This window comes from Macaca fascicularis, chromosome 20, assembly GCF_037993035.2.
Source record: "Macaca fascicularis isolate 582-1 chromosome 20, T2T-MFA8v1.1".
Lineage (NCBI taxonomy): Eukaryota > Metazoa > Chordata > Mammalia > Primates > Cercopithecidae > Macaca > Macaca fascicularis.
This window is the reverse complement of record NC_088394.1, coordinates 82,153,339-82,167,711: the sequence shown is the minus strand read 5'-3', so window position 1 is coordinate 82,167,711 and position 14,373 is coordinate 82,153,339. Positions and strand designations below refer to the sequence as shown.

The following is a 14,373-nucleotide window of genomic DNA, read 5'->3' as shown; positions in this document are numbered from 1 at the left end:
CTGGAGATGAGAATGAAGATGATGACAGGCACCAGTCCGTAAAGCCTGCTCTGGGGCAGAGTCCATGCGGGGATATCTGCACTCTCATCTCTAATGCGCCCACACTGTGTGGGGCCAGGTCCTATTCTGATCCCATTTTACTAGTGAGGGGACATCAAGCAACCTACTCAAATCACAGACCTAGGACATAGTGAGGCCAGGAGTCACAGCCGGGTCTGTGTGACGCTCTGGTGAGATCTGTCCATGACTGTTCATTGTGTCCTTTCAACAAAACATAGAAAAACAAACTGCATCTTTGTGTTAAGTAATTGTGACTCTGTGTGTCTTGGTTGAGTCATAAGAGAGTATAAATTTATGGAGAGAAAAAAATTACCTTAAAAAATGCAACTTAGCTTTGCTCCCAGGAAGGGCCAGTGTCTTAGCTCTTACTTGAAAGTGTTGTGCTGTGTTACAAGTGCTCGGACATCATCACCCCCACAGAAACGCCGGCTCCAGGGAGCCAGTACAGCCCAGTCTGCACCACTCCTGGAAGAGAATTAATCCAGGAATGTTCCCTGAGTGTCCGCTAACGATGCTACCCTGTGAAAATATGCCTTGAACCCAGCAGACCCTGGGTAAATATTTGTTGGTTTCCTCAAGTTTGCATCCAGCAAGAGCCACCTGAGAGGCTCCCTGCTGCAGAAAGCCATCATCCTGTCCTCGCCGTACAGTAGGATGTCATGCTCAACACGCAGCCAGTGAAATCGGTTTCTGAGGAGCCAGGCACCCCGCCTTTCTCCCTTTCTGCAATGTGCCAATGGCCTCTGGATTGCATTAAGTTGCATAAATAACAGGGCTGTTGTCAGATATCCCCTGGTGAGGAAAGGGCAGATGGGGAAGCCAGTGGGTCACGACCTTCATGTTTCTCAGCGGGGGTCAAAACGCCTTCCACGCTGGGCGAGGGGAGAGGAGGTCTGTGTTATGCTTGCACTGGGCCCTGACAGGCAAATATAATTCCTGCGCGGCTGCAGGGAACGCTGGGATTTGTTTTACAGCCTGGCTCGGCTCACTCTGTTCCACTAACATCTGGTGGGAAATGGAAAAGTTCCATGCTGGACCTTCTAGGCTGGGATGACTGGTGGGTTTTGGTAGCAGCCCACCCTTGGAATGGGGCTTCATTTCTTCTCTGTGCCTTGGTTTCTCCAGTAGTGAAAGAGAGGTGTGGGTGGTCCCTGAGTCCTAGTGGTGGGAGGGATCTGTGCACTGGAGCCTGCACAACTCAAGGGGCTGGCACAGAGTAAGTCTCAATTGTTCAGTTGATGACAATGGTCCCTGCCCCTTGAAACCAAAGACAGAGGGGCTCTACTTTCTGAAGCCACTCAGCTCAGGGGCCTGGCTTTGGGAGGGCATGGAGCACAGGCACCCACAAGACTGGATGTAAAAATGCAACGTTCAGAGCTTGTATTTCAGATTTCCCATCCTAACCCAAATCTGCTTCTGCAGACAGAGGGGACAAACTCTGACCCTCACTTTGAAGTCATTGCATGTCCTTGCCGGTGGACACGCCTGGCAGTTTTTGAGCGTCTCTGCAGTATATTTTAGTGGTTTAAGAAAAAAGGAGGAGTGAGCCACAGGAGGAGGAAGGGAGGGAAAGGGAAAGGGAAAATAGAAAGCAGATTGACAGTGTGCCCACGATGTGCCGGGCACACGCTTCCCTTCTTTTAGTTCTATCTTTGCAAGCCCTCTGTGTGTAGGGGGACTGGGCCCTTTACACAGATGAGTGTGTTGAGGTTCGGGGAGATAGGTGACTTGCCTTGATCTCACCCTCATGTGGGATCGAGCCAGGATTCTAACCCCGGAAGTCTGGTGAGGGGAGTCACTGGAATTTAAACAACAGTGATCACCCGGCATTTCTTAAAGGTGTGTCAGTGGATTCCCTATTTCTCTAGCTGCAGCCTCTCTCCAGGACATCACTGTGGGTTTGTTCTCCTCTCGATGACTCTGGGAGGCACCAAGAGGAAAATGATACGGGGGTCCCTGCTCCAAGGAAAGGCTTTCTTCCACCTAGAGTCATCCGCTAGTAATATCATGCTATCCCAAGGAACAGGACAAAGGGGTCCTGACTTCCTGCCCAAGACAGCAGAGCTCCTCTCCCATTGGCGTGTCATCACCCACAGATTAAATGTGGAGATTCTCGCATGGTCATTGTAACTGCAGCTGGCATTTCTCCAGGTCTCGCTGCGGGCCACACGCTGGGCATGCTTGATCTCACTTAACCCTCCAAGCACCTCTAGGAGTTAGTTATACTTATCGTGCCCGTTTTGCAATAAGGGAACTGAGGCTGGTGTGCCAGGCAGAGGCCCCAGAGGCAAGAAAGGCTGGGGCTTGAAGGCTGACTCAGAGTGACGGACACACGGATTCTCAAGTAATGCTATCTCTCCAGGAGTTTCTGAGATCTGAATTCAAATGGGGCCCCCAAAGAGGGTTGCCCTGACCGCTGGCCCTGAAGTCCTGCTGTCTGTCCTGCGATCCTGGTTCATTGTCCCTGGTGTTCTCCTCCCACTCTGGGAATCCAGGGAGTTTTTCAGACTTCGTTCCTCCCCCGAGATTAGGAGACTCCCCACGGTTATGCCCTCCGTGCCTGGACTGTACCTTCTCTGCCCTCTGTGCCCGGATTGTACCTTTTCATGGTAGGTGCTCAGTGCAAATGAACCAGGTGGAGGGAGACGAGTGGGCGGAGGGCAGTGGCCAAGTCCACACCCAACTCCCCCAGGGAGGGATTCTCCCTGGAGCCCCAGGACTAGAAATCCCCCATCGTGTGGGAAGGCGCCTGGGACTGCAGCCGCGTGCTGTGGTCTGCAGAGCTGCATCCTTGAGGAGGCTTCAAAGCACCTCTGCCAATAGATCAGGCTTCCTCAGCTGTGACAGCCCCCAGCGCTCACCTCCTCCAAACAAACCCGCTTAACGAAGACAGATGGCCCTGTTCAGCCACTGGCCGTGCTGGGAGTGTCACATGCCTCGCAGATGGTGCAGTGGGCGGCCAGGGGCCATATAGTCCATCCTGGAACGTTGTTCAGGGTGTCCCCCGGATGGGAACTTCCTCGCCCAGCCCATGTTCCCCCATCACCCTGATAAGCAGAGTGAATCTGGGGAGATGGGCTTCCTTCCTCCAGCCAACAGCACCACCAGCCCCACCTTGGCCAGCAGGCAGGGGCTTTGTTTGGCCCCCTTCTCATTAGGCAGGTGTTGGCACCTGGGAGCCCTCTCAGAGACATGGACTATTTGGGGGCGGGAATTGGATTAGGGGAGTGTTTAAGAAGAGGAGTTGAATGGTGAGAAGCAACCAGTTCTTAAGTCTCTTTCCTCGGCTGCCTGCCCATCTGTGCCAGTGGAGGGGGGCATTTTATTGGAGGGGGGTGTCTTCTAACATGCTGCGCAGGATACGATTGTTAGCACGCCTCCGTCAGAGACCTTCCCCTTGGTGACTCTTTCAGGGCACACGACAGACAGGACATGAATGCCCAGCCTCCTAGGAGGGGTGCAGATTTTGAGGGAAATACGGTGGGAAAAGGTCTAAGGGAGTCGCTGTCTAGGTGGGAGTCCAGGCTGTCTTTGCACAGAATAGTGGCAGCCTATAAACAGCTGTGGCTAGCATCTGTGGCCAGCATCTGTGGGCTAGCATTTGTGGCTAGCACTTTGTGACTGGCATCCATGGCCAGCATCTATGGGCCAATATCCATGTCCAGCCTTTGTGGTTGGCACTGGTGGCCAGCATCTGTGGGCTGGCATTTGTGGCCAGTATTTTGTGACTGGCACCCATGGCCAGCATCTGTGGCCAGCATCTATGGGCCAGTATCCATGTCCAGCATTTGTGGCCAGCATCTGTGGGCCAGTATCCATGCCCAGCATTTGTGGCCAGTATTTTGTGACTGGCATCCATGGCCAGTATCTGTGGCCAGCATCTGTGGGCCAGTATCCATGCCCAGCATTTGTGGCCAGTATTTTGTGACTGGCATCCATGGCCAGCATCTATGGCCAGCATCTGTGGGCCAGTATCCATGCCCAGCATTTGTGGCCAGCATCTATGGGCCAGTATCCATGTCCAGCATCTGTGGGCCAGTATCCTTGCCCAGCATCTGTGGCCAGCATTTGTGGGCCAGTATCCATGTCCAGCATTTGTGACCAGCATCTGTGGGCCAGTATCCTTGCCCAGCATCTGTGGCCAGTATTTTGTGACTGGCATCCATGGCCAGCATCTGTGGCCAGCATCTGTGGGCCAGTATCCATGCCTAGCATCTGTGGCTGGCACCAGTGGCCTGCCTTAGTCCATCTGCCGGGTTGCCCGTTGCTCTCCCTGCTCCAGGGGTGCTGAAGCTGAGGCACAGAGAAGTGGAGGGGCTGTCCCAGGTGACCAGGTGGTGCAGAGCCAAGGCATGTGAGCGGGGGCCCTGACCCCCAGGCCTTGGGAGGGTGTAGACCGCTTGTTTGAAGTGAAATCATGACACGGCTGAAGTCCACACAGGGAGTGAAGAGCACGGGAGGCAGCCGTCCATACCCCTGCACAGCAGCCACTGTGATCACCCCGTCCCACAGACGGAGGCAGAAGTCTCGAAGGGTGAAGGGACGTGCCCCTGGTACCCACAGAGCATGTGACTGGGAGGCCCCCGGCCTTTTGCTTCTTCAAGGGGATCTGGCTCGGTGTGGCGGCTCTGGCAAGGCCAGCATGGGCCTGTAACTTGTGAGTGTTGAGAAGACACCTCTCCAAATGTCCCATGGCAAAGAAGAGCCACGCTGGCATGGGAAGGGCGTCCTGTGTGTGACTCCGAGTGTGTGCGTGTGCGTAGGCAGGGCGGGCAGGCACACGCCTGTGTGGTCCAAGGGGGCTTTGCGTGTGTGGTCCTCACCAGCCCAGCACTGATCATCTGTCCAAATGCTGCTAACTGCCTGCCCGATGACCAGCATGTTTACTTTAGTCCTGTCTGCACGGACTGAACTCAGAGCCCTGTCTCCTTCCAGCTGGGCCTCCTCAGGGGGAGAGGGAGAGAGAGAAGGGGAGAGGAGGGAGAGGGAAAGACAGGAGGGAGGAGGGAGACACATGGGATTCTAAAAGGAAGAGATAAAAAAGAAGATGATGTTCACGTGAAGCTCCGCAATGGACAGGCTGTAAATGTGGTTCTGTATAAATCAAGATGACCATTTTCACACCCATCCTCTCTCCAGCACCCTCCAGCCTCCCTCCGTGTGCTCCTGCCCCACCCTACCCCACCCAGCAGCACACATGCACTCAGACGCTCCAGGTCCATAAATCGCCCCTGTGGAGTCCTGGCCGAAACGGTGCTCCTGTTCCTACCCACTGAAATAAAAATATGCATGCTTGTCTGGTCTGGATGTGTGTTGTCTCTGTGTGTGTAAGGACCCCATTGTGTGTGTCTGTGTGCATGCATGTGTGTGTGAGACGGGCCATACCCATTACAGTGGCATGTGCGAGTCTGCTGTATGTAGGTGAAGAAACCCACATACAGTTTGATCAGCTTGGAGGGTTTTGAAAAGGACTGGCGGGGGCCACAGGGCCCTCAGTGTCCGTCCGTCACATGCAGAGTTCTTCAGCCTCTGTCCACCTCCCAGGAAACTCTTGAGGGTAAAATGAGTGAATGTCCTCCAGAGGTAAACATGCTATATAAATATAGCGGGGGGTTGAATGCATGGCCTGCCACAGCAGCTGTGCGGAATGTCAGAGCTTCAGTGGATGAGTTCTAAGTATTTCCTCTCTAAATCTTGATATTCAACTTTAATTTATATTTTCCCATAGTTGTATTCTTACATTGATGATTTACTCCTTTTTAACAGTGGTTTCCTATAAGCTATCTCAAATATTGTATGCAATGAAGAGGAATGGAAGGGAGAGAGAGAGAATGTTTTACTGAAAAGAAAGTTCTAGAAGTTCTGGTTTCAGTGGATGTCAGACTAGAACTTTGTGTGAAGGAGAAATGAAGAGCGACATTGACTATAAGAAAATGATCAGATGTCATATGTGGAGAGGTTTCCTTCTTCTGAAGACTCTATTTTTGTGAACCTAAAGGAATCTTGGAAATTATTTCCCTGCATCCCATTCATTAGCAGTCAGTGCCTCTGGGCACCACAAAAGCAGGCTGAGAAATCAGGTTCCAGCCTCAGGACAGACCAATCCTCTGGAGCACCCACACCAGCGTGCTCCAAATCAGGTAAATTATTACATATAAAACTAGAAGACACACAGATAACTTGATTAGGTGACTTGTTTTACTAGAGAATCTGGCACTTTTTTATTGAGGTAAAATTCACGTAACAGGAAATTAACCGTCTCCAAGTGTCCAATTCAGTGGCATTTAGTAAATGCAGAATGTTCAGAGTAACCACAACGTGCACCAGCCCTCTCTAGTTCCCTAACATTTCGTCACCCCAAAAGGAAACCCTACACAACTAAGCAGTGTCCCCTGTTGTCCCTTCCTCCCAGCCCCGGCACCCACGGTTTGCATATTTCATTTACCTGGAAAACCCCACACTGCTTATTTATTAAAAATGCTCCGTGGAAGCTTATAACTTGCCTAGCTGGTTTTTTTTTTTTTTTTCTTTTTCTTCTTATGAAGACAGGCACACCCATGTCAAAAATTTAACCACTGAAAAAAAATTCTAAAAATAAAGAAGACAATTTTAAAAATTGAACCCTCCTGGTGTCTTACTGTCAGTAACTGCTGGGAATATTTGGTGGCCCCCAGGCCTCTCCTGGCCCAGACATCTCTGTATAAACACTCGCCCAACACACCCGTTTCAGAATCCAGTGCAATCATATTCATCTGCTGGTTTGGAGCCTACGTTTTTTAAACTTAGCAATATATGTCATGGACATATTTCCACGTCAACACGTACCATTCTCCTTGATGTTTTCATGTCCATGGAGGGCTCCTTCCTGCCGTCCTACAGTTGCTCTAACCAGTCCCTTAGGGAAGGACGATTAGGTGCAAGCTTATAGCTTTCCTGCAAATGGATCCACTTTCTGGGCTGTGTTAATTGATCGGATTTAGAAGGCTTGCTCGTGGGCTGCGGGGATTGAGGAAGGATTTAAGGGTTCTATGGAAGAATTCACTGCTTACTGACAGCCACTAACAAGACCTGAGTGAAGCACAGACACACCTGCTCAGCGCCCCTTGACATGCGGCTAAGGAGTAGATGCAAGGGCAGAGGACAGGACTGATGGTAGGAGCTGCCCTGGGGCACGGGATCTGCCAGCAATGGGTACAGGAAGGAGCCATGGGCTGGCCACCTACGCCCAGCAGCGAGTACGTGCTGCATGTCAGCTTCATGGCAGTTCTAGGAGACACGGGATGAGGGAGGAAGCAGAAAGGTTGACAGCGCCCTGGGATGCTAGATGGAGATGCCAGGTGGGGTGTGTGTGCGCGTGCGTGTGTGCGTGTGTGTGTGTGTGTGCTTACATGTGTATCAGCCAGCATGAAAAGACAATTTCCTTAAACGCAGGGCTGTGTCCATTTTCCAAAACTCTTATTACTACCTAGTAACTCAAATCCACACTTTGCTTTAGTGACGTAAGTTGTCACACATGGAGATTTTTTTAAGCCAGTTATTTTTTTTTTCCAGTTATCCCAGATACAGGCTCACTCTCAGTCTCCTCTCCAAATTCTCTGAGGTCTGGACCAAGTCTCCACTCCACTGGGAAACCTTCCTGTATGCCTCTCTGTCTCTGGCCGGGGTGAGTCCCCGTGCACTCTTGTAATCACTCCTGTCGCTATGCACACAGCCCTGGGACCTCCCATCCTGTCATATTCCTGTCTCCTGCTTACGCTGTGTGACCCCTGGAGCAAGGATTTCACAGGGCTCAGCCCCGGGGCCTTGCAGCAGAATGCATGTGGTGACTGTGTGTCAGACAGACAGGGACGGATGGACTGGGAGTCGAACCTCGCTCTCAGGCCCCAGTCCCCCAGAATTGCTGCATGGGTCTGGAAGGCCTCTCCATTTGGGTTCACAGTGGGTGGCAGGTGGCCTGCCAGCTTCCTTATACACTCCCTGTGCTCCTGGAGTCATGTCAAACAGTCCCAGGGAGAGGCAGTTATTACCTTGCCTTTTAGACAAGGAAACTAAGGTTCAGAAATGTGAGATTATTCGCAGGGTGAGAACAAGGGTGAGGCAAGAGAGAGACCCTCACCTTGGGGGCACCAACACATTTAGTCGTCGGGACCAAAAAAAATTTAAACCCATCCAAAAATAAATCCATGAGGAACAAAATGTGAAATTTTAAATCAAGATGGAATACAGGGTCAGGGTCAGGGTAAGGCAAGCAAGGGAGCACGGGAAAGTGCTGAGATGGATCCCATCTTTATTTTAAATGCTGATATTTTGTGCATCACAGACTTTTGCGTTCATTTTGATTTTTTAAGATACTGCATTAAAATATTATTTATCTTGATGGCTGAGTGTTTTGGTGCTGCCTTTAATGTTGCACCCAAGATAAGAGTCTCATTCACTTTCCCCAGTCCTGGTCCTGCTAGGATCATCTTACCAGTGACTGGTGGAGCGGAGATTTGCACCCAGGGCTCTGGGCTGCTAGAGCTTTTTTTTTTTTTTTTTTTTTTTTTTTTTTTGCCACTGTTGGTGCAGAACTGCCGCTTCTAGTTGGACCCCTGAGTCTCACTACAGCATCAATCTCGATTTCTGGGCACCTTGGGTTTCTGAGTTGAGTGGCTGGAGGGAGGGGATACACTGTGCATGGGGGCAGCCTGCACCAAAGATGCTGGCATGCAGTCACTGCTTGAACTTTCCATCTGTTCAGCCCTTTCCCCCTCTATTCCCAATGCCTGTCACAAGATTTAATTCCATGTTTGAGGTCAGCAAGGAACTCAACATTTACCGGAATCACACTTCTATCAGTGCAGGGTGTCTGATGCTGGGCATAAGAATGCTTCCATTCGAAACTCACATACTCACACTCCTGGAACACAGAGTTTCATGGAGAGGAGTCGTGTCTTTCATGTTAAATATATACTTCAATATATACACTTCACCAAACTATTAATAACAAAACATTTCCCACCTTTTACTTAACATGTAATTATTTAAGACAAAATATTTCCAAAACCCAGATTCCCGGAATCTGGAGAGGGAAAAGTTTTTAGGATGCTTGGAAGAGTCATTTATAAATTGATTTCACCGTTGACCAAATAGTTTTGTCTATCATTTTTAAATGAAATGACCAAGATGCTCATGCTCACACACAAATACACACACACACTGCACATACACACACTGCACATACACACATACACCAAGATGGAACTCTGTGTTACCAAGGGTATGGTTTGAAGTATCAGCACAGCCCTGGCCATGAGGGGCTTATCAGCCTGCCTGCTTTAATTAAACTGATTAACCAATTCAGTTAAAACAACAACAGTGCAATTATTTGGCGGAATTGAGCAATTCTTTGAGCCGAACTTGTCTACCATTAAAATAGAGGGGAAAGGGAACAGCGACAGCAAAAGGGAAGGGAGGACCTGAGACCAGTCCCCCCATTGTAAGCTCCAAGGGGTTCAGATCAGAAGCTTCCAGAAGGTTCAGATCAGATGGGATGGGCTTCCTCCTCCCCACTTTCCATCACAACAGATACGGTGCAGAGAGGTGACATTATTCCTGAGGAAGAGAAAAGCCACCTGCCTGAGGGAGAAAGGTTTTTGCAGGGCTTTGATGTGGCTGGGGAGGTTGATTAAAACATCACTTTGGAGAAGTCTTATTTACTGTTACGTATAGATCATCGAGAGTAGACTAAGGCCTCTGCTAAGCTACTACTGAAAATCCCAAAATGAATCCCTTCCAGTCGTGCAGCAATCACAGACGGAATTCTGAGAAACCAGTCCTGAGGGAGAAAGGAAAGTCAGTGCAGAGCCAGTTTAGGGCTGCAGCTTCCAATACCAGCGCCTCCACTTCAAAACGGTGCTAGAAATGGACTTTACATGATTTTAAAAAAATTCACAGGAATGGTTTACAAAGTAAGACGTGTTTCTTGTAGAATACCTGGACCATATACAACTGCACAAGGGCAGAGGAACATGACAAAGCCACCACCAAGAGAACCACTTGCCACAGTTTGGTGTTTTGGTGTGTAAGTTTCACACACACACACACACACACACGGAAGCGTGCATGCTTGGAGCACTGCCTGGCATCGCGTCAGCACCCAGTAAGCATTGGCTGTTGTTATTCCTATCAGTTATTTTACCATGTCCTTGTAAGAACAGGACTACATTGTGCATGTGCTGTTTTGCAAATTACTTTCTTCATTTAGCTGCCTGAACATCTCCCTTTACCCTTCAATATTTTTCAACAACGGAATACTTCATGGCAGTAGAACTGAAAGCCACCTTAAAACCTTCAGCCTCCAGCCTTGCTAGGATCTGGAGGGGTGTGAGTGTCCCGCGGGTGGGCAGGCATTTCAGGGCTCCGTGCATGGGCTTCGGAAAGGTGGAAAGCCTGAGGTGTTTTGGCAAATTGGCCAAATCTGTGCAATTCAGTGAATGTGGTTGTTATTTGGAGCCATGTCGTCTTCTGCAGGATGCTCTCCAGGAGAAGAAGACACAGGAGCAAAGCAGTGGGGACCTGGAGCGGCTTGGATTTTTGTGGCTGAGGTTGAGCTAACAGCAAAGACTTGGGAGCTGCCTCCCTTAGGGGAGACTCCAGATGGAATTGTCAGCTGTGGCAGACCCAGGGCAGGCAGGCTGAGTTCTAGGGGAGGGAGCAGTTCCAGCGGATGGAGCACCACCTCCTGCTCAGGCACCCCCATCACCTTAGGTAGAGCAGCAGCTTACCACCAAGCACAGTCCCCAGTGAGAGGCAAGAAAACCGAATTTCAGTTCACTTCTGCGTCGCGGATCAAGTGGTAAATACTATAACAAGAATGACACTGACCATCCCTGCCTACGAACCAAGCAGCGGTCTAAACTCCCGCTTGAACTCAATTTGCAACCACCCTTTGGGGCAGGTAGGCACGTCAGGGGCTTCTCTGTACCACACAGGACTGCTGCAGATTCTACATCATCTGAGGTTGCACAGAATTCCATTCCACCCCCAGGCACCCATCCTTGTTCATTTTATTTGAAAAAAAAAAAAAAGTCCAAAATATTACTCTTTTGTCCCCTCTTATTAAGAAACGATGAATGCTCAGTGCCCACGTTTCAGGCATCACAAAGAAATGACTTAAGATCAAGGTCAAGAGACTATTCTGTCCCCACTGACCCAGAGATGACCATTGCTGATGCTCTGGGACTCCTTTCAAAGATGCTGTCCAGGGAGGGATGAAGTCAGAGTTTTGATCTCTTTAAAGTTTGATTTCTTTACCAAAGCACCGCGTTTCTATACCGCCTGTCCTAAAAGTGTCTTTGGCTGGGCTCACCATGTTCCCTGTGGCCCCTCTGATTGGAAATGGGTTTTAATGAAACAAAGGGAAGGGGAGGGTGGGCAGACTGGAGAAGTTTGTAGCCTGTTTCTGGTTTTCTGCGACTTTCATTCTGGCCCCTCCTGGCTCGTCATCCCCCTGTCCCACCGGGACGCTGTCAGTGGGGGCTGTAACAGCACGGCCCAGACCAGACCTAGCCCAGCAGGTCCACACACCCGGGATGGCTCAGCACTGACCCTGCCTTCTCTTCCTCCCCACGGAGGGATCCCGGAGGAGTAAACCTGAGGAACTCCACCTTTACAAGGTGACTTTCAGGGCTCAATAAGCTTCGCTTCTCTGGCCACCTCCTTAATCCACTGCAGTCTGTTTCTAGTTCTAGCCTGAAACAAACTCCACAAATACTGGCTCTTTCTTCATCTTCCTCCCTTTCCAATGATAACACCGGACAAAATGGGACTATCTGTAATTTTTGCCCATTTTCTTAGGAATTTCTCCCCTCTACTTAAAAATAAATAAATAAATAAATAAATATCACACACACACACACACACACACACACACACACACGCCATGAACTGAGTCAAGGTTCCCTCTGATCAACTGCACCGCGCTCTTCCTTTTGTCTGAAAGGGGCTGGGGAATGATGATTGTGCTTCTAGGGTGAGAGGTGTGGTGTGGGGGATTCGCAGCGGAGGCTGCAGCAGCTGGTGCGGGTCCTCCTTCCTGGTCCTCCGATGACTCCTCCGACCAGAAGCTCTGAAGGGAGGCTGGGAGGCGTCTCCACTGCCCATGGGGCCCAGCAGCGCGGTGCCCGGGGTCCGCCCGGACCTTCCCCTCCACCAGCGGGCAGGCCCACAGCCTGAAGGCGGCTGGCACCAGAAGGGCCCTGGCAGGAGCCGATGGGCTGCGAGCGCGCTGGCGAGGGGCGCAGGAAAATGGAGAGGGGACAGGGGAGAGGGAGAGGAAGGAGGAGGAGAGGGAAGCCTGGAGAAGAGGAGAGCGCAGAACTGAAGAGCGGGGCAGAAAACAGAGGGAGAGTTGCAGGGCGGGCTGAGCGGCAGCGGAGCGCGGGAGTGAGCAACGGCGGAAAAGCTGGGGTTGGGGGCCCAGGAGGGCGTCGCGGACGAGGGGTGGTGGTGAGTGCAGCCCAAGGGCGCACCGTCCCTGCAGCAGCTTCGCGGGCGGGACAGCAGGAAGGAGGGAGCCTCGGGCGGGCGGTGGGTTTCAGAGGAGGGAGGGGCGAGCAGCTGCAGGGCACACGGGGCAGAAGGACAGGGAGGCGGGGAGAAGGTAGGGAGCGGTTCTGGGGAAGTACTTCGCTTCCGAAACCGCCCAGGTCTCAGGCCCCACGGGCATCCCCCTCCTCCCAGATCCCCGTCTTGGGTCCCTGCACCCAGATCCCGTGGAAGACGACACACGCGCCCCAGACCTCCGCGGCGGCTGCTGCCCCCACACGTCTCGTTCGGCTGGCTCTCCCCTGCGAGGGTGGCGGTTTCTGGAGCCCTGCGCACTTGGCTCCCCTCGCCCGCAGCGCCCCTGCGGCCCCCCCTCCCGCTGTCCTGGGATCCCGAAGACGCAGGACGACCTCCGTGCGTGAAGGGGCGGGAGGCGCGTAGGGTCCCTGGGACACGCCTGCTCACTCAGCCCTTCCCGTCTGGGGTCTTCGCTGATGCCCACTTTACAGGCGAGGGCATCAAGGCCCTGAGACGGGAGAAAGGGTAGGCCTCGCAGGTGCACATGGGAGAGGCTGCACCTAAGCCTCTGGACCAGCCTGCGCCAGCCCTGGACCACCAGGACGCAGGGCCCGAGAGGGGTGACAACGGGGCGACCTCACCTGTAACAAGTGAACAAGCGTTGACACCCCCACAGGCTCCCGTGTTCCAACGGCGGAGTCATATGAATGATCCTGATGCTTAATAAACACAGATCCCAGAAGGAGCCTGGACCTATTGGATCAGAACCTCCCAGGCAGCGCCCAGGGAGCTGGATTTCCAGTGCATGCCCTGCGGTGACCCTCACTCCAGAAAACTCAGGCCTCACTGAACTCCAATGTTCTATCTCCAGACATGGATTACACCCGGGTCTACACAGCGAGACAGCCATGCTGTGCTGGGCCACCAGGTTGAGGGTGGTGGTGAGGTTAGTCTCAAACCCCAGCCCAGTGGGGCTTCATTGCTCTGTTTTAGCCAAGGGGCTCTTGAATTGTTTCCGGAGGGGTCAAAGGTCTTTCCACTGTCCTCTTCAAAGTGTTTTAGGGTGAAATAATCATGAGAATAGTCACAGCACCTGCTACGAATGAAGCAGGCGCTTACTGTAGTCTAGAGAACTATGGACTTTTGTGAATATTCTGTTTTAATCCTCACGATTGACCTTGGGAGGAAGGTACTATTTATCGTCCCACTTTACTGATCTGCAAACTGAGGTGCGACCAGGTTATTTTATTTTCTCCAAGTCCTGAACTGGTGAGTTGGGGCTCCCCAGCTCTACCCACAGGTAACCACCCCCTTCTGGAAAGTGTGGACAGCACAGTGGTGAGCGGGGCCAGTCCAGGAACGGGGACTTCGTGCTTTCACAGGAAGGGGTCTCAGAGACCTAGCATCTGGGTGTCCACCCAGGAAGGTGGGTGGGGCACAAAGTGGTCTCTGTGGTCCCTGCAGCTGCTGAGAACCCAGATGAAAGGCGAGAGTGTGGAGCACAGACCTGCCATCTCTGCAGAATGTCCTGGAGGGTACCGGGAGCTAAAACTACATGGAGCTGGGTGGGCCCGAATGAGGAGAAGGGAATAGGGGAGGGAGATTCATGAACTAAGTCCAGAGGTGGGGGATGGGAAGGGGAGGAAGGAGGTGATGGCTTTGGAACAGTGCTTCTGAGAGAGGCAGGCATTAGGTCTTAGCACCACAGCGTGCCTTTGGGGGTCTCAGGTTCCACACAGGAACCCTGAAACGAAGCAGGGAACTCCC

The 14,373-nt window shown here is 51.9% G+C and overlaps 2 long non-coding RNA genes across 2 annotated transcripts in view; both read right to left on the bottom strand.

The window, feature by feature from the left end:
• The window catches only part of LOC135968708 (uncharacterized), a 399,823-nt gene that overhangs the window by 92,101 nt on the left and 293,349 nt on the right, over positions 1-14,373 (bottom strand). The gene's annotated exons all lie outside the window — the stretch shown is intronic.
• Positions 6,245-13,161, bottom strand: LOC135968861 (uncharacterized). The gene is made up of 3 exons (XR_010583869.1): positions 13,046-13,161; positions 8,879-8,959; positions 6,245-8,092 (listed from the first exon to the last, which is right to left on the bottom strand). It is a non-coding gene; the product is annotated as an uncharacterized lncRNA (long non-coding RNA).